Raw genomic sequence first — 20482 nt, forward strand, 5'->3', positions numbered from 1 at the left:
TCCATCTTCTTCCTCTCCAAACCTTCAAACTCAAACACCCCAACGTCCATGGCTGCTGCCATTCACCAGCCCTGTCAACCACCAGCTCCCCCTTGCGTCGTCATTATCCCGTCGACCACTGCCCAAACCACCACAAAAACACCACCTCCTTCCTCCAGCAACCACCCGCGAACACTACTACCCAAACTGCTAGCCCATCGACTTCTTCCTCCGTGAGACCCATCACTACTGTGGCAACCATACCTCCATCGAAGCCGACGACCATGTTGTCATTACCCCGACGTCGTCACTGCTCAAACGACCCTCCACAGCTGCTCCGGCAAACACCATTGTTTCAGCAGCTGTTGCTTCGACTTCCCATTCCAAACGTGTTGCGGGCTGCTGCTGTGGAGTCCTTCGCCATAGTTGTTGCTTAGGCGTTCGACCTCAAGCCCCGAGCTGCCTCGCCGACGACGAACTGCTGTTGCGTTCGCCGCTGTCCATCGCTGCAGCTGCAGCTGCACCGTCGTTACTGTTGCTGCTGCCCTTCCTCCATGGATGCGGCGTCGACCACTTGCCCTAATGACTGCTGCCCGCACCCCATATCCTTCACGTAACCAAACAAACCCCCAGCTGCCTTTGTTGCTTCACTTCTGCCGCGTCAATTGCCGATATAGCTTCGGCATGGCTTCAGTTGTTTCTTAGGTTCGTGTTCGTCGTCGTTTGGTTGAGCTTTGGTCGAGGTTCGTCGAAACAGTCCGTATGTATGTTGTTCAATCTGGTTAGTAGTTTTTGAGTTTTATTTTTGTCCGTATTTTGTTTTGATATTTTCGAATCTAAAATCGGCAAATGTTTGTTTTGTTTATCGTTTGAATTAATTTTTAGTTCATGTTCATGTGTTGTTTGTTAAATTAATTTTTCAGATTTCAAATGAAAGATTAATTAATTGTTTTTCATATTTATTTCATGTTTGTATTGTTGTTTAAGTGAATATTTGTTGGTTTAATGTTTGTTAGATTCAAATTGAAATTTAATTAATTGTTTCTTCAATTTGTTTCATGTGTTATGTATTTTCCAGAAAATATTAATGTTGTTTGAATCATTAGAATCCGTCATGTTTGTTGCTTAAAGATAGATTTAATTCATGTTCGTATTTGTTTGAAGTTCATGTTTAAATCCAGTGATTTAATGTGAGTTTATGTTTGTTTGTGATTTGTTGATTTAATTTGAATCATGCATATTGTTGTTGGTATTGTTGTATCTTTGTTCATCCATTGATGATCTAAATTAACCAGGATTGGTTCCCGATATGGTTGATTTATTTCCATTAATTTGGAGTTTGTATTGTTCATCATGTTCATGTAAATTGTTGTTGAAGATTGTTGAAGAATTGGTCATCTTGACTATATTTTGGTTGAGTTATGATTAATGGATTGTTTAGAGCAGAGGGGTAATTTGGTAAATTGCATTGCATTCGGGGGTAGAATGGTAAATGCAATAAGGTCGGAGGGGTAATTTGGTAATTAAACATTATTTTGATTCTTTATGTTAAGCATGGGGGACAAATATAATGGGGTGGGGTTTTTTGATGTACTTGTTTAATATAATGGGGAACAAGACAAAACATAATGGGGAGGAATCTTGTACTTTTTTAATATAGGCATGGGGAACAAATTGTAATGGGTTGGGAATGTGTTATTTATTTAATGTAGGCATGGGGGACAATATTTAAAATAAAGAAAACATTAAGTAGTGGGCCAAAGCATGCCATTGGGGGAATAATTTTGGGGTTGGGAATGGAAGACTTGTCTTGCTATATATAGAGGACTATTCTTGACATTAGAGGGACTGGAACTTGAACCTTGAGAGGATTTTTTTGGAGAGAAAAAAGAAGAGAGTTTTTTAGAACTTGAATATTAAGAGATACTTGAGAGAGTTTGTGAGAGTAAAAGAGAAATCCAATTTGAACTTTCACTCGAATAATTTCTGTTTGCTTTTCTTCGAGTGTTATTCAAAAATCCGAAGCTACTGCATCTCGTGTCTTTTCTCTCTTCTGCTTTGACTGCGATTGTACTTTTTTCACTGCTGAGTTTTCAATCTGTCACTGGGTTATTCTACTGGTTGTTACTGGTTTTGCGGTGTTGCGGAACCTGCTGTTGCTGCGTTATTACTGTTGCTGACTCCTACTTCTTTGTTCTTGTACTGCTGTTTCCAGGTACACATTTGTACACTCTTGGCTTGAAGCGAAAAATGAAATATTAATCAGGCTCCTGTTCCTGTTGAATTCTTTTGTTTGGATTTGTGTTTGAATATTAATTTTCCTCTCTTCGTATAAAAATGTAGTCGATTAATTAATGAGTAATGAGGTTGCATATGTATGATTTCTTCATCTAATAATGCTAGTTTAAATTATTTGAAGAATAGTTAATCGGCTTTGATATTATTGTGTATTTATCTCATGTTCTAGCAAATAATAAAATGTGGAATGAAAGCAGTTTTTCCTTGTACAAACGCGATCGCAATTTTCCGTTCACATAAGCCGTAACTTAATAACTAATAAGTTGCGTTTTTCAGCATGTAAATAATTAGGAGATTTTTCTTTTATTTTAGAGACGAACTTAATAGAAAATGTAGTCGCTATAGGTTTATCCTTTTAAAATAAAAATGAGACGAGCCTCGCCAAATAAATCACAAACCGCCGGGGCCCTCAATAAAATACGTAACCATTGACTAGACTTTGGATTTGGCCGTTTAATGAACCCTCACGGCCTCTTCCTAAAATAACAATACGTTAGACTCTTTAGGACGCGCCTTAATAAATCTTACCTTCTTAAACTCGGGTGCACATTTATGTGACCCAAATCCAATTCTCAACGGAGTCGAAATGTGTTTCTAATCACGGGTACATTGATTGTGACGTGGTTCGAGATGCGTGTCCATGACGTTGCAAATTCATTTTAAAAAAATAAGAATGAGATGAGCCTCGCCAAATAAAATACAAATTGCGGGGCCCTCAGTAAATATTTGCTTTAAAAATTGTTTAGACTTCGGGATGGACCGTTTAGTAAAATTCCACGGTCCTACCCAAAATAAATACGCTAGTCGCTTTAGGCGCGCCTTTAATAATTTAATTTCCTTAAACTCGGGTGCACATTGATGTGACCCAAATCCAAATCTCAACGGAGTCAAAGTGTGTCGACGACCACGGGTACATTGATTGTAACGCGGTTCGAGATACATTTTCACAACGTTGCAATTCTTGATAAAAATAGTAAATGATAAAAGCGGTTAAAAGTTAAATTTTGCACATAAGTTCACACTTGTATAAAATCAGATAATCAAGCCGAATATAACAGTTGAGCGACCGTGCTAGAACCACGGAACTCGGGAATGCCTAACACCTTCTCCCGGGTTAACAGAATTCCTTATCCGGATTTCTGGTACGCAGACTATAATATAGAGTCATTATTTTCCTCGATTCGGGATTAAAATTGGTGACTTGGGACACCCTAAACCTCCCAAGTGGCGACTCTGAAATAAATAAACAAACCCCGTTTCGATTGTCCTTTAATTGGAAAAAACTCCCTTGCACCCCCGCGGGCGCGGAAAAAGGAGGTGTGACACTTATCATTCCGCAATAGTAGTAGTTGGAACACATAGAAGAACCATGTCCTTTTATAATCAAGTTAAGTGAAAAGTGGGTACCACACAAATCATCCCCCCCCCTGTGTGGTATTGAAGTATAAAACATAAATTGGTATCAGAGCAGGTTATCCTTGAAGAGGCTAACACCTTAGGAATAGATCAAGATGAGTGCACCACCTGGAAACTGGGAAGGGCAATCCACTGCTAGGCCTCCACTCTTTAATGGCAAGTACTATTCCTGGTGGAAGAACAGGATGCGGGACCATATCATAGGAGAAGACTATGAACTTTGGGACATAATTACTAATGGTCCCCTGGCTACTACAGTGAAGAATGCTGAAGGAGTTGACGTGCCAAAAGATAAAAGCTGACTGTATTGCTGAAGATTTGAAAAAATGGGAAAAGAATGCCAAGGCTAAGAAATGGCTTGTGTGTGGACTAGGTCTAGATGAGTACAAAAGGATTTAAAGTTGTACCACTGTTAAGGAGATATGGGACACCCTACAAGTGGCCCGTGAAGGAACTCATCAAGTAAAGAGATTAAGAGGAACACTAATGTACTCTTAAAATGAGAATTTCACCATAAAGGAAGGAGAAGCCATCCAATAGATGTACACAAGGTTCACAACACTAACAAATGAACTTAAGTCTCTTAGAAGAATTATCCTTGAAGAAGACAAGGTTGAGAAAATCTTGACAAGGGTCTTGCTAGTAACTTGGGAAAGCAAAATCACGGCTATTCAGGAATCAAAGAACATTGCTACTCCTAAGTTGGATAAAATGATTGGGAATCTCACTACCTATGAACTAAGAAGGCAAACCATGAAGATGGATGCTCCCAAAAAGGAAAGAATCCTGGCTCTCAGAATTGCCGAAGGTGCAGACTTGGAGGATGATGAAATGGCTATGATCACAAGGGATTTCAAGAAGTACCTAATGAGAGGAACGGGTTCTTCAAGAGGTGCAACCTTCAACAAACCAAGGGCTCCTGAAAAACAGACCAATGAGGGCTACTACAAATGTGGTAAGACTGACCACATGATCAAAAATTGTCCCCAATGGGAAATTGAATGGAAGAAGGAAAGGGCTGAACGAAGAAACAGGAAGAAGGAACAGGTTCAACCCAAAAGAAACAAAGGATCAACAAAGGCTATGGTTGCTGCTTGGGAAGAAACCTCAGATGAGGATTCAGAAGATGAAGCTGGAGATGAACAAGCACTTATGGCCATTGGATAATCAGACAATGAACAAGAGCTAAGTGTTATTCATTTCAAAGACGATTAATTTTTTGTACAATTTAAGGCTATCGGAATTATTTCTAGACTTCATTGATGAGTCTGAGGTCATAAACAATGAGAAGGAACAACTGTCTAGGGAATGTGTGATCCTAAAAGCCAAGTACAAAAATCTGGAATTTAGGGATAGTGAAAGTGATAGTAAAAATGCTGAGTTGAAGAACCAGATTCTTGAACTTGACACCAGTTTCTTAGAACTTAGGTCTGGAAATTTAAAACTGAAATTAGGAACAGGTAAGAAGAAAGTTGATCACACATATCTCACCTTAGAAGAAAATCTAGGAAAGATGAAGGATGAGTTGTACAAGAAATATGTGTAGATAAGAGTCCTAAAAGAAGATCTAGGCAAGGTGAAGCATGAACTAGATAGAACTTGCAAATGGAATAAGTCCTCTGATGTATTATCCTGGCTACAAAAGCACCACAGTAGCAACAAGAGAGGACTTGGCTATGGGACCCCAACACCTAAGTGGGATCCCAAAAGCAAATACATCACACATCCTGAAAACAAAATCTGCACACACTGTGGCAAGACTGGTCATTACAAAAGTGAATGTAATGCAAAAGAAAAGGCCAGTCAAAAGAACAAAACCTTTGTTCAAGAGAAAAATAGGCTTCCTAGATGGGCCAAAAGGAATTTTATTCACCCTTTTGCCTATAGAAAGGGACCCAAACTAGTTTGTGTTCCTAATACTAACCCCTGATTTCATCTTGCAGGTCCAAGTGAAGGGAAGCAGCCAAATATGGTACATGGATGTGGCTGCTCAAAGCATATAACTAGAAGCAAGAACCAGTTCCTTTCACTTGAGGATCTAAAATGAGGTAATGTCTCCTTTGAAAATGGGAAGAAAGGTGAGATCATTGGGGTTGGAAAAATAGGTAAGACAGACTCACATTCCATTGAGAATGTCTACTTGATATATGGCTTGAAATATAGCCTAAGTAGTGTATCACAACTGTGTGACAGAGGTAAGCTGGTAGCATTCACCTCTACCAAATGCTTTGTAATTAATCTTACCATTGACAAAATTGTTTTGCAGGGAAAAAGAGTTAACAATATTTACATTATAGATTTGTCCACTCTTTCAGAAAATGAAGTCACTTGCTTGAGTGTGTTGGACAATGATCTCCTCCTGTGGCAAAAGACTTGATCATGCAAGTTTGAATCAAATCAACAAATTAGTTTCCAAGGACCTGGTGATAGGGTTACCTAACATCAAGTTCAAGGAAGACAAAGTTTGTGAGGCCTGTGTAAGGGGGAGGCATGTAATATCATCTTTTAAAAGCAAGAAAATGGTAAGTACAACCAGGACGATGGAACTGGTTCATATGGATCTCTGTGGTCCAATGAGAACATGGTGGTAAGAAATATGTGATGGTACTTGTTGATGATTACTCTAGGTTTACCTGGGTACTATTTTTAACATTTAAGGATGAAACATTTGACATGTTTACTGCCTTTGTTAGAAAAACTCAGAAATAACTAGGTAATCAACTTGCATCAATCAGGTCTGATCATGGAACTGAATTTGAAAATGCTAAGTTTAATGAATTTTATGATGAGCATGGTATAGATCATAATTTCTCTGCCCCTAGGACTTCTCAACAAAATGAAGTAGTTGAAAGAAAGAATAAGACTCTTGAAGATATGACTAGGACTATGCTTCTTTCTAGTAAACTGCCCCATAGCTTTTGGGCAGAGGCTGTAAGTACTACATGTTACATCATTAATAGATGCATGACTAGACCTCTTGTAGAGGAGACTCCCTATGAGTTACTTAAAGGGAGAAAACCAAATATATCCCATCTTAGGGCATTTGGATGCAAGTTCTTTGTGCACAATAATGGAAAGGACTCCCTAGGTAAGTTTGATCCTACAAGTGATGAGGAAGTATTCTTGGAATGTTCTTCGCATAGCAAAGCTTATAAAATGTACAACAAAAGAACTTTGTGTGTAGAAGAAAGTGTACATATAGTTTTTGATGAAACTAACATTCTTTCTGAGAGACAGGAACATGAAGATGAAGGTATTGGGCTGGTAAGAGAATTGAGTGAAGTCACAGCTCAAGCTAAAGATCGACCAAAAGAAGGAACGAGCAATGGAACAGTTACTTCCATCCAGGGCAACCTGACAGGGGGAACTGAACAAAGAAGAACTAAAACCAATTCCCTAATGGAACATGTCCATGACCATGTTCCTCAGCTACAGAACATGGGAGAAACATCAAACAGAAACCAGTTGGTTGTGAAACCTTACAAGTATCAAAGTTCTCATCCCATTGAGAACATAATTACTCATCCAACATCTGGAGTTAAAACTAGATCACAATTAAAGAATTTGTGTGCTTTTGATGCTTTTTTATCTCTATTGAACCTAAAAATGTTGTTGCAGCTTTGCAAGATGGAGATTGGGTAAATGCAATGCAAGATGAACTTAATCAGTTTGAGAGAAGTCAAGTTTGGCATCTAGTTCCAAGACCCAAGGACAGATCAGTAATTAGCACTAAATGGGTCTTCAAAAACAAGCTTGATGAAGATGGAACAGTTACAAGGAACAAGGCAAGAATGGTGGTCCAAGGTTATAGCCAAGAGTAGGGCATAGATTATGATGAGACCTTTGCTCCAATTGCAAGACTGGAGGCAATAAGACTCCTCATAGCCTTCCAGCACACATGAAATTCACTCTTCATCAGATGGATATCAAAAGTGCCTTCCTGAATGGCTACCTAAAAGAAGAAGTGTTTGTCAAACAACCTCCAAGGTTTGAGAGCAAGGAGTGTCTGGAACATGTGTACAAATTAGACAAAGCTATCTATGGACTCAAGCAGGCTCCTAGAGCATGGTATGAACGACTGTCCAAATTCATGCTTGAACATGGCTACAAGAGAGGTAAAATTGACAGTACTCTATTCCTGAGGAAAAAAGCTAAGAATTTTCTTGTAGTACAAATATATGTTGATGACATAATTTTTGGGGCAACCACTGACAAACTAAGTAAGGACTTTGCCAAATTAATGGGGAGTGAGTTTAAAATGAGTATGATGGGTGAGCTTAATTTTTTCTTAGGCTTACAGATCAAACAAAACCCAAATGGAACCATGATCCATCAACAGAAATATGCAAAAGAGTTGATTAAGAAGTTTCAAATGGATGAATCAAAGGAAATAGACACACCCATTGCAACAAATACTAAATTAGACATAGATGAACCTGGTTCATCTGTTGATCAAAAGTTGTATAGGGGTATGATTGGTTCACTTTTGTATCTTACTACTAGCAGATCTGGCATAGTTTTCAGTGTAGGTCTTTGTGCTCATTTTCATTAAAATCCTAAGGAATCTCACTTGACTGCAGTCAAGAGGATACTAAGATATTTGAAAGGCACTTCTGATCTTTGTCTTTGGTACCCTAAAGGTAGTAATTTTAATCTAGTGGGGTATGCTGATGCTGACTATGCAGGTTTCCTTGTGGATAGGAAGAGAACCTCAGGTTGGCTCATTTTCTTGGTTCATGTCTTGTATCATAAGCCACTAAAAAGCAAAATTCAGTGGCCTTATCCACTGCTGAGGCTGAATATGTTGTTGTTGTCTCTTGTTGTGCTCAATTGATATGGATCAAACAGTAGTTGATAGATTTTGGCATTGAAGTTTGTAGCATTCCTATCTTTTGTGATAACACTAGTGTTATATGTATGACAAAGAACCCAATTCATCATAAGAGGACTAAGCACATAGATGTTAAACATCATTTCTTAAGGGACAACTATGAGAAAGGATTGATTATCATAGAATTCTGTGCTACTGATAAACAAATTGCTGACATCTTTACTAAAGCACTAAGTAGAGAAAGCTTTGAAAGGAACAGGTTAGTATTAGGGATGATTAAGATCACCTAATGGGACCAGCTCAGAATGCACAATGATTTTTTTTTTGAAAAAAGCGAAAAAACATATTTGGCTAGGAAATTTGGAACTTGTGTAAATATCTAGATTAATTTTTACTCAACTTCATGCTATAAATAGTATATTTCTATGACGTGTTAATATGACTCACTGATCCCTAACAAAATTTTCTCTATTGTGGTAAATTGATACATGATCAAGAGAATTTTAAATGAAGAACCTGGTTCATCAGTATTGGTTCATCTGAATGCCAATGTATGTTTTTTATACGTTGCACAATTAGAAATATCAATATTTAAATCATGAGCAGAGTCCTACCATTGTTCAACACATTAGAAAATCCTATCCATTTGTTTTTGAACCAGTTCCGTCCTCATTAGAATTCTCACCACAAAAATTGCCTAAAATATAGAGAAGCCTAACCGTTCGTTCAACCTGCAATTTCAGGTTGATTAGACCTTTAATTAAATGCTAAAGCTATCGTTATCCATTAAATGACCATTTCCCTTTAAATACCCATTATTACCTTCTACCACCCTCATTATTCTAAACCGTCAAAAATCCTTTTTTACTCCAAATTATTTTCTTCTCCAAACGTTTAATTCACAAACTCTCTCAAGCCATCAGCTACAATGTCTAACCCTCAATATAACCCAGGGACTCCTCACCACCATCCCCTTCTAGTTCCTCCATACCTCATCCACCTTGTACAAATCCCCAGCCTAAGAAAAGACGTGTTAAAATGCTAGCATGAAAAATTGTAGCCTCAGGTGCATTGTCAAAGAAATTAAACGCATAATTGAAGGCTGCCCAAGCCCAAGATTTTGAAAACTCAAACGATTCATTCAAATCTGCAAGTGAGGGGGAGGGACCTTGGTCGTCTGACTCTCAGAAGACTCAAAACCCCTTTTCTAAGGTAAGTCCTGCTTTGGCTAAAAATTTAAAAAATAGGGTTGTTTTGGTTGGACCTGTTAGGGATGTAGAAATGAAAGGCTTCCTCTCCAACAACTATTGAAACTCCCTTGCCAAAGGGAAAAGCCACAAGAAGCAGGGTAAAACAAAGTGAGAGTGACCTATAGAAGGATTTGGCTGAAAGTAAGAAGAAGAGGATGGATAAAGAAAATGGTAAGGTTGCAGAGTCCTCTGAAGCTGTTGATGTTGAGGAGATGGAACAGGTCCATCAGGATGACCATACAACAATGGAGGTTCAGACCCCCAAGCCCAAAATGTCCAAGACTTCTTCCAAGAAGTCTTCATTTGTTTCTAAGGATGCTGAACCTTTATTGGCCAAGAGGACAAGGTCTACAGTGAAAAGCAAACAAGTTAGAATTTCTGAAGATGAGGAATGGAGTGGTGAAGAAGAAAGTGAGTCTGATGGTTAACAAGACAAGCTGGCCAAGTTTGGAAAAAGAAAATTTTTGAAGGGAAGATTCCTGAAAGACTTCGTGGAACCAAGAATGGTTCGTTTGGTTGATGCCTTAGCTATTCAGGGCTGGAAGGACATGGTCCTTCAGATGGATGGAAGGTTAGCCAGGAATGAGATCATTGAATTCATGGAAAACGCTGAGGTCAAAGAAGGCAGAGTCACCAGCCAAGTAAAAGGAGTTCAAGTGACATTTGATGCAGAGAAGCTGGGAGAGTTTCTTGACATCCATGCTGAGGGATATGATGACTACACCAGATAAAGATGGCCAAGTCTGGATTCCCTTCCTCCTGCCCTTGAAATCACTAGGAGATTCTGTGATGTTAAAGAAGTAAATGAGGCCAAGTTTGTGCACAAGAGTAAAATGAGGCCACAACACAAAGTTCTTTTTGAGTTTGTCAACAAGTGCCTACTGCCCAGGCAGGAAAGAAGGCATATTGCTAACTATATGGACTTAGTTCTGATGGAGTGCCTTGAAAGTGGGAGGCAAATCAACTGACCTGCATTTATCATCAAGCTGCTGGACAAGGTTATCAATGGCTCCAAGGCCCATTCCACCCCCTATGGATTTATTCTGACTACTGTTCTGGATCGATGCAAGGTGCCTTTGAAGAAATGGGAAATGGCAACAAGCAAGGACTACTTTGGAATTATTACTCTGATTGCTTGTGACTATCTAGTCAATGACATTCCAAATGAACCTGGTTCATCCAAGAAGACACCTATCAACAGTAAAGTCAAGGCTTTAGTTCAGGAAAGTGAGGCCAAGGATGCTGAGATAGCTAGGGTGAAGGCTTGCTTAGTAGAGGTTGAATCTGAGAGAGATACTCTCAGAACTGAGCTTACCAAGGAAAAGGAGAAGAATGATAGGATTCTTCACAATATGTTGAATCTTCTCCAAGCCCAAAGCCAACCCTCTAGCTCCCCCAAGCCTTAGGAATTCTAGCCTTTATCTCCTGAACCTGACTAGTACCTTTAGTGACCCGGATTAGGGATTTTTCTTTCTTTTTGTTCATGTTTTGAATATTTTTGCTTTCTGGTTGTGGATTGTGGTAGCATCATATCTTTTATCAATGATATCTACTGTTTTTGCTCTTGTTGAATGTTAATATTTCCTTGATAGTTTAAATATATTTGCTTGATTACTGATGATTAATCCATGATTGTACTTGTAGCTGCCCCAGTGGCCATGAGTACTTATTAAAATCTGGGACTCACACTTTCTGTATGCAACTTTTCGATGATACCAAAAGGGGAAAGAGATATTGTGCTTTACATATTCTGAATATGTGATATTTATACCCTAATTAACCTGGTCCTTGATGATAAGTGAATTTTTCTAAACTTTGCATTGATAATAAAGCTGAGTTCTTACAGGGTCTAAGTGAGTAAAAAGCACGGAGTTTGTCATCATCAAAAAGGGAGAATTTATTGGCCCTAGTAAATGTGAAGTTTTGAAGACTGACAAAAGAACTCAGACATGGACCATGTCCATCTTGTAAAGTACAGTCTTGATTAACCCAAAACATGTGAGATGCACGTGAAGGAGATAAATCTAACTTATCAGAAGTAATATCTCCTGATCTGATCGAAAATGTTGCATATTGGATAAGGAGAGAAAGACTCCTTACACGAAAAGAACACGGTTTAGGAAGAGGATAGAGTTAGAGTATGAGATCAACTAGAACTCTTCTAACATAGAAGAGTAACATTTGTATCCCATTCAACCTCTAATTACTAACCCCTTAAATATTAGTGTTGTTCTTTTTTACAGGTAATGCACATAAGCAGAAGTTAAACGTGAATTGAGAGCAAAATAGCAAGGCAATTTTGCAAGCAATTTATATGTGATTCAAGATGAGGTGCATGCTTGCGGCTTTGATCTTTCGGCCGATATTGAAAAGGCTAAGACTTCGGAAGAGGAGGCTGCCGCTTTGCTTTCTAATGACGAGGATTTAGACAGTGACTCCAACAGTAGGGGAGACGAAGATGAAGGCCCTGAGGATGAGGCTCTCGAAGATGCAGCTCTCGAAGGAGATGCAGCTACCGAATAGGTGGCCCTGGAGTAGTTTTTAGGTTTCTTTATTTTGACTTAGCGTCTTTGTGTAAGGACCCTCTCGCGGTATTTGTAAATATCTTTTGAAATACAAAGGAACTCTTTGTTTTAACCATGGCTTATGATGAACCCATCTTGTCTTTATATATGGAAAATTCAATTGTACAACCCCAATGATCAGTCCGAGTGTTGGTTTGAACTCAGAACATAATGGACCCTTAGGTTTTTTACTGATCGATATAAGTCCTCTTAAGGTATTAGGTAATCTCGAGCTTAAATCACCTGGATACAAGTTTGGAATGTTGGAATTCTCGAGTCTGAGTCGGGGTCTCGACCTCTATATGTTTTGGCCCTTGAGCCTTTTAAGTTGACCCTTTGGCTCTTATACATCGGCCCTTAAGCTCTTATACATTGGCCCTTAGGCCTTTTAAGTTGGGTTGTTTTGGCTTCTAAAATGGCTATAATTTTTCCCTCTTTTCGGCTAAAAAACTTAGTAAAAAAATTTGTATGCCTTAGCATGTGTTTTTTTGTAACCGTTTGGGTTTTTTGAAGGTTCGACGTATTGGAACCTTATTAGTAATTAGTTTGTGTAAACATAATAGAATACCTCTTCCGGTTTTTTTGAAGGTTGATATTATCGAAGCCTTTAAATTGTTCGAGGACTGAATTTATCGAAGCCCTTAGATTATCCGAGTGCCGAATTTAGCAAAGCCCTTTATATTTTGCTTTTGCCGAGGGTAGCCTGATTTAACCAATTTTTCAATGTTTGAAGGCCTTTAATTTATGGCGGAAGTCGGACGTCTCCGAGCCGCATTATTTTGACCGTAGCCTTTATATGACCGTAGTCTTTTAATATGGTCGTACCCTTTGGGTATGTCACTTGGAATTGTTTCCCGATAACTTTTCGAACTTGTTCAAAAAGTTAGTCCCCAGTATTTGGCCTTGGCCTTTGTTTCGAGGGGGTGCCTCTTTGAGGTCTTATGAGTCCGAGTTTTCGATGACTCGGATGTACTGATTGTCGATGACAGGCCCCGAGTATTCGGGGGTGTTTTTATGCTTTGGCTCTTGAGCCATTTCCCATAGGATTATAAGTGTAGAGCTTGTATAATAGTAAACTTCTTTGAGACACAAAATATTTTTGACATAAACAGAATGCTTCTTCAAATAATTTGATACATGCATGCGTACATGTTTTTCCGTCGGGGCTCGACTATTTTATATGGACACGGTTCATTTGACCGTTTGGCCCATTACAAAGTTTTTTCCTGTCCAGGCCCTCTTTGGTGTGAAGTATTTTCCTTGAAATATAACCTTCGAGGGTGATGCCCCCCAATATTCGAGGTTGATTGAAAAGAAGCCTTGGATACTGTTGAGCTCTCCTTAGGTAGCATGTAATTGTTGCCTCGTTAAAAACCTTGCCGATAAAACCCATTTGGGATAAAATCCGAACTAAGGCAAAAAGAGTGCAACGCATGCTTTAAAACCTAAGGCCCGTGTAAGAAGGGGTGTCTTCGAGATCGTGTGCCTTCGATAGCTTCGATCGAAAATCTGTAATAAGTTAGTTTTAAACTCAAATGTACAAAAGGATAAAATCATACCTTAGCAGTACTATCGTTTGAACAATGATATGTTACAATTGTTTGGCAGTTGTTCACCTTCCATTGTGCTATGTTTGTAAAATCCTTTACCGACAACTTCGAGGACTCAGTACGGTCCTTCCCAAGTTGGGCCTAGTTTCCCTTCATTAGGGTCTCGAGTATTGACGGTAACCTTTCGTAAAACTAAGTCCCCGATCCAAAGTGTCGAAGGTTGGTCCTTCTATTGTAATATCTTTCGATTCTTTGCTTTTGCACGACCATCCGAACGAGCGCCACTTCTCATTTTTCACCTAGTAACTCGAGGCTAGCATTCATGGCCTCGTGATTTGACTCTTCCGATGCATGTCGAAGCCTGACAGTGGTTTCTCCAACTTCGACAGGGATGAAGGCCTCAGAGCCATTTACTAGAGAAAACGGTGACTCCGATCTGATGACCTCGAAATGAATTGACCCAAAGCAGCTATTCACCCTATTAGCCTTTGCATGGCCTTCACATTGTCCACGATCGTGATATCCTCGATAGCCTTGATCTTATCGGGGTTGATTTCGATACCCCGATTTGACACCATGAAGCCGAGGAACATACCCTAGCCAACTCCGAAGGCACATTTTTCCGGGTTAAGCTTCATATTGTATTGCCTCAAAATTTTGAATGTTTCCTGCAAATGAGCTAAACGGTCCTCTGCGCAGGGACTTAACCAACATATCATCAGTATAAACTTTCATTGTTTTGCCTATTTGTTCTTCGAACATTTTGTTAACTAGGTATTGGTATGTAGCTCCTGCATTTTTTAGCCCGAAGGGCATTACGTTGTAACAATAAGCTCCTAATTTAGTAATAAACGAAGTCTTTTCCTGGTCCCCCGGGTTTATCTGAATCTAATTATACCCGGAGTAGACATCAAGAAAAGTTAGAATCTTGTGGCCAGCTGTGGCATCGACCATACGATCGGTGTTGGGCATTGGGAAGGAATATTTTGGACATGCTTTGTTCAAGTCCTTATAATCTACGCATATTCTAAGTTTGTTTCCTTTTTTTAGGGACTACAACTACGTTGGCTAACCACTCGGGGTTCTTTACCTCCCGAATAGATCATATTTTAAGAAGTTTGGTTACCTTGTCTTTTATGAAAGCGTGCTTTACCTAAAACTGAGGACTCCTTTTTTGTTTCACCAGTTTGAACCTGGGATCGGTGCTTAGCCGATGTGTGGTGATTTCCGGTGGAATCCCTGTTATATGTAAATGGGACCAAGAAAAGCAATCCATATTATCAATAATAAATTGAATGAGTTTTTTCCTAAGTTCGGGGGTCAATCCTGTTCCCAAGTATAGCTTTCTCTCGGGAATGTACTCGATCAAAATGACCTGCTCCAGCTCCTTGATAGTTGATTTGGTTGCATCAGATTCTTCGGGAACAACGAAGGTTCGAGGAGTAATGAAATCCTTATCTTCGCCTTCGATTACCTGTTGCTCCGACTCCATCGAATCTGGAGGCAGTGATTGCTATTAGGCCGCATGTTTGCTTTTGGTGCTCAATTTCTCTGAAGTCAAAGGTTCTACTATCGTCACCACTTCCTCGATTGCAAACATCTCTTTTGCAGCATGTTGCTCTCCGTGAACTGTTTTCACTCCCTCCTCCATTGGGAATTTCATCATCTGGTGAAGAGTTGAAGGCACTGCCCTCATGTTGTGTATCCAAGGTCTCTCGAGCAGTGCGTTATATCTCATGTCACCTTCGATGACATGGAATCTAGTGTCTTGTATGGTCCTGACTATGTTTACTAGCAAGATAATCTCTCTCTTTGTTGTTTCGCTTGCCATGTTAAAGCCATTTAAGACCCGGGACGTAGGTACAATCTGATCTTGTAGGCCGAGTTGTTCCATGGCCCTCGATCTGATTATGTTTGTTGAGCTACCTGGATCCACTAAAACACGTTTAACTCGAATTTTATTCAAAAGGATATAGATTACTAGGGCGTCGTTGTGAGGCTGAGATATGACTTCTATTTCCTCGTCACAGAATGATAAGACGTCCTCAGGCACATAGCTCCAAGTCTGTTTTTCTCTGGTGATTGATACTTTGGTGCATTTGAACAAAGGTTGTTGAGGGACATCGACTCTGCCAATGATCATGTGGATCATATGTTGTGGTTCTTCTTGCTCATCTTTCCTTGCATATCTCTCCCTGAAGTGATTCTTAGCCCGATCACTTAGGAATTCTCGAAGGTGGCCCTCGTTGAACAACCGAGCCACTTCTTCCCTTAGTTGCCTGCAATCTTTTGTTCTATGACCATGTGTGTTATGATACTTGCACATCAAGTTCGGGTTCCTTTGAGAATGATCGGTCTGTATAGGCCTGGGCCACTTGGTGTCTTTGATTCTTCCAATAGCTGAGACAATCCCTTACGCATCTATGCTGAAGTTGTACTCTAATAATCAAGGAGCCTCGGCGGGGTCGGTACGCTTATCGAACCTGCTCTTACTCATGATTTCCCGAGAACTTTGGCCTCGATCGTTTCGAGGAGTGTTGCGACACGAGCCGTTACTTCTCCGATCGACGTACGGCTGATACCTTTCCTTGTTTGATCTTGATTCCCCGTTTATGTCCTTGGAGGGCTTGGCTAAAAATCTGTTAGGATGAACTGAACCCGAGGGGGCTCCCAACTGGTCGTCTTCGACCTTGATTTTTGACTGGTAATGATTGTGCACATCCGACCATGTCACAGCTGGATACTCGATCAAGTTCTGCTTTTGATGTCGAGACGCAATCGAGCTTCGTTCATTCAGACCCTGCATAAAGGCATGTACTGCTTAGTCATCGAAGACCGGCAGTAATTCCATTCTTTCCATCTGAAACCTGGACACGAACTACCTTAGCATCTCGTCGTTCCTTTATTTTATTTTGAAGGCGTCCGACTTTCTCGTGGCCACCTTTATGGACCCGACATGTGCTTTCACGAAGGCATCTACTAACATAGCAAACGAGTCAATTGAATTGGGAGCTAAGTTGTAATACCAAATCATAGCTCCTTTCGACAACGTTTCTCCAAATTTTTTCAACAAGACTGATTCGATCTCGTCGTCATTTAAGTCATTTCTTTTGATCCCACAAGTGTATGAAGTAATATGCTCGTTAGGGTCGGTTGTCCCGTTATATTTGGGTATATCTGGCATGCGAAACTTGTTGGGAATGGGCATCGGAGCCGCACTAGGGGGAATGGTTTTTGTATGAATTTTTTGGTGTCTAAACCTTTCAAAACTGGAGGTGCCCCCAGTATTTGGTCAACACAGGAGTTGTAAGTTTCCACCTTTTTGTCATTGTCTTCAATTTTCTTTTCTTTGGACTTGATCCTCTTGGTAAGCTCCTCGAGCATTCTCATAATCGCTGGGTCAGTCCCCGAGCCACTTTCGCCGGGCCTTTCTAGTGCTGGTTTAGTATGCCGAGTGTTTATTGGTTCGGCCTTATTCAGAGTCTTATTCTGGCTCTGAAATTGAACGATTGCGACTTGCTAAGCTTGCAGCATCTCAAATATCACTTGGAGGCTGACTCCTCCTTCTCCCATTCCTTGTGTTTTTTGGCCATCAGATTGGGATTCCCTGTGTATGTTTTCTTCAGGGTCCGCGCCTAGATCTGCATTCAAAGCAATGTGCGAACTAACATCAATAGGTTCCACATTTGGCACTTCCCCTGGGTTTATCGGTGGTATACCGACTCCTGTGTTGCTGTTTTCTCCAAGACCTTCGTTGTCATGAATGGGTGTGTTTTGTGAGCTAGACATGTTTCAGCCTGAGAATCAAAAAATCTTGACAAGAAAAAGTGTAAAAACAACGTGTGTAACGAGAATCAGTAAAGAAATAATCACTATTATCTTTAGCCCCACGGTGGGCGCCAAACTGTTTACCTCGAAAATACGAGTAACAACTAAATTTGATTTGTGGTTTTAAAGATATGTGATTTAGTTCAATACCGATTAATAATCAAGAAATATGAAGTAGAAATGAAAGAGACAAGTGAATCAAACTAATGTTACTTAACAACGGTGACCTCGAGGTGAGCTTAGAGCAATAAGAATAATTAAGTAAGAAAAGTAAAGTAAGAGCAGTAAAGCTAAGAACAATCTGACGAATAGTAGGCAAAAGGTAGAGAGTATATTCTTTGCTCAATGATTAGATTGTCTTACAAATGATTGGGATCCCCTTTATATAATAGGGGAATTCCTATTACAGTAAGGAATATTCTTGGTACAACTGTCTAATCGCATAGTGCGGAATCGTACAATCTTATTCCGGAATTTATGCCATGATCTTGGGGACGCGACATGAATCTAGCTTATTCTGTTATAAATCCATAACGGTACTATTTCAGGGTCGAGCACACTTGGCCTCAGTATTCCTCGAACTCCCAACTCCGGGCATTGTACTCTGTCTTTGAGCTCGAGTCTGGTTCACCGGGTTTGAACTCGACCTCGCTCGGACTCGGGCCTAGGACGAAACCTCGAACCTATAAATCGGAGGCATATGATTTTGACCGTATACAAGCTTATGCTACTAGCTAGTTAATAATTTCCGAAGGTTTTCAATTGAATATCGAGAACCCTTATCTAGAAACTAGTGGTTGCTTTTGTTGTTGATTCTTTGACTTTTTATTCCCTTAAATTGATGTTGGACACTTGTGGTCATATACTAATATTCTCGAGTTTTGAAAATTATGTGTAGAGATTGGTATAGTAGTCTAAATTGGAACTACTACTACTAACAAATTGTACGTATGCAAAATGTGTTTCTAGGACCAAATATATTAAATACGTGGCTAAAGTTTGGAGGTCTTGTCATTATCGTTAGCAATTAGGTGTCTTCTTTGTAGATAGACGGCCAACCAAAAAGGAACTTCCATAAGATGGCACAAGTCATATGTGTTCTACCAACAATTATTTATTAGAAAAGCTTTCTTGATTCTTAACGCCGGATTGGGAAGAATAACAAATGCAGCATTCGTGGTGGGTTTGCCCAATTACATGCAAAATATTACAGTAAATATACACTCTTCTCGACTATCCATTTATGTGCATAACACATGGTATCGTCCTCAAATCGATATATACATATATGACGAATAGGTTTGGCATATAAATTTTTTATTATATACTTATAACTAAATAATATGTATGTTCACTTTAGTTTGTCTTTTAAAGTTGAATTGCTTCCCTCATTCTTTTGCATAATGTTTATTGAGAAAGAGGTAGAAATTACCAGCAGCAGAAACGCTGCTAAAATACCAAAAGTTGCAAGAGAATCACCTGTGCCTTTTTTCCACTCTAATTTTTGTTTTTAATCTAGCTTGTAAATTCTCTCTTCAATTTTTCGTTCTCTATTTCAAAATAATAAAAAAGGAGAAATTAGTTGTAACTCCCACAATATTTCAGTTAACGTTAGCTAACATTCATAGCCCATATGATCTCTTATTATTCTGCAAAGAGATTTTTACAACATTAGAAACTTATTTACCTTCACTATTCAAGTTTTAACTCAATTACAATTGATATACAATTTATCAATACAAATTAGTATTAATAAATATTTTTTATATTAAAAATTAAATAGGCAATATCAATTATTCCTTCCCCCCTTTCTCTCTCCGATCTCTCTCTTACATTCTCTGTTCTTTCCCAACACTATTTTTTGCTTTGATTTTCTCTCTTTTCTCATCTATTTTATCCTCTTTTTGTTCCAGGGAATTTATCAATAGATATCAATCGTTTTACTATAGAGTTTTAACTTAGCAATTTCCTTTTATGTTGCATAATTAGTGTTGGAATTGAAATTGCCAATCAATAAATTTTGAAGGTGTTTGACTCTCCACCATTGATAGCCATTAAAAAGTTTTAAAATTTTGAATTCGATTTAGGTTTTCAAAAAATATTATTTGTGTTTGAGTGGGTGTTATTGCAAATAATGAAAAATATTTTTTAAAATTTATATCTCAATTTTGAGGGTGTTTGGTGAAGATTAGAGTTGATTTTGGCTGAATTTCAGATTGAAACTCGTCGAAGAAGATTAAAAATATATCTCGTTGATTTTTACATGACATGACATGACATTCAATATAAATATAAAATTGTATTAAAATTGTATGTAAACTTTATTTAAAATGTATTCTGTTGTAATTATATTTTTTTAATTAAATATTGTATGCAGGTTAACTAAAAAATAGTTGTATAATGTATAAATCGTTGTATGAAATTTGTATTTAAGTTATAATAATAATTTTTACATAAAGTTGATATGTATCAAAGTTGTATTAAGAGAGGAAGTTTTGATTGGAATTTTATAGAGGAAGAAGAACACACCACATACGGAATATATACAAATTAATCATATGCAAAATATATACAAAAGACATATTTGTAGAAAGTTTGTATGAAAATTATATTTAAGTTGTATGATATTTTAGTTGTATTTAATTGTGTAAAAATATGTACGACATTTGTATATAAATTATAAATGAGTTATATACTATTATAATTAGTTGTATAAAATATATTTTTAATTAATATATTATTGTAGAAGTATGAAAATTATTTTTA

This window comes from Nicotiana sylvestris, chromosome 11, assembly GCF_000393655.2.
Source record: "Nicotiana sylvestris chromosome 11, ASM39365v2, whole genome shotgun sequence".
NCBI lineage: Eukaryota > Viridiplantae > Streptophyta > Magnoliopsida > Solanales > Solanaceae > Nicotiana > Nicotiana sylvestris.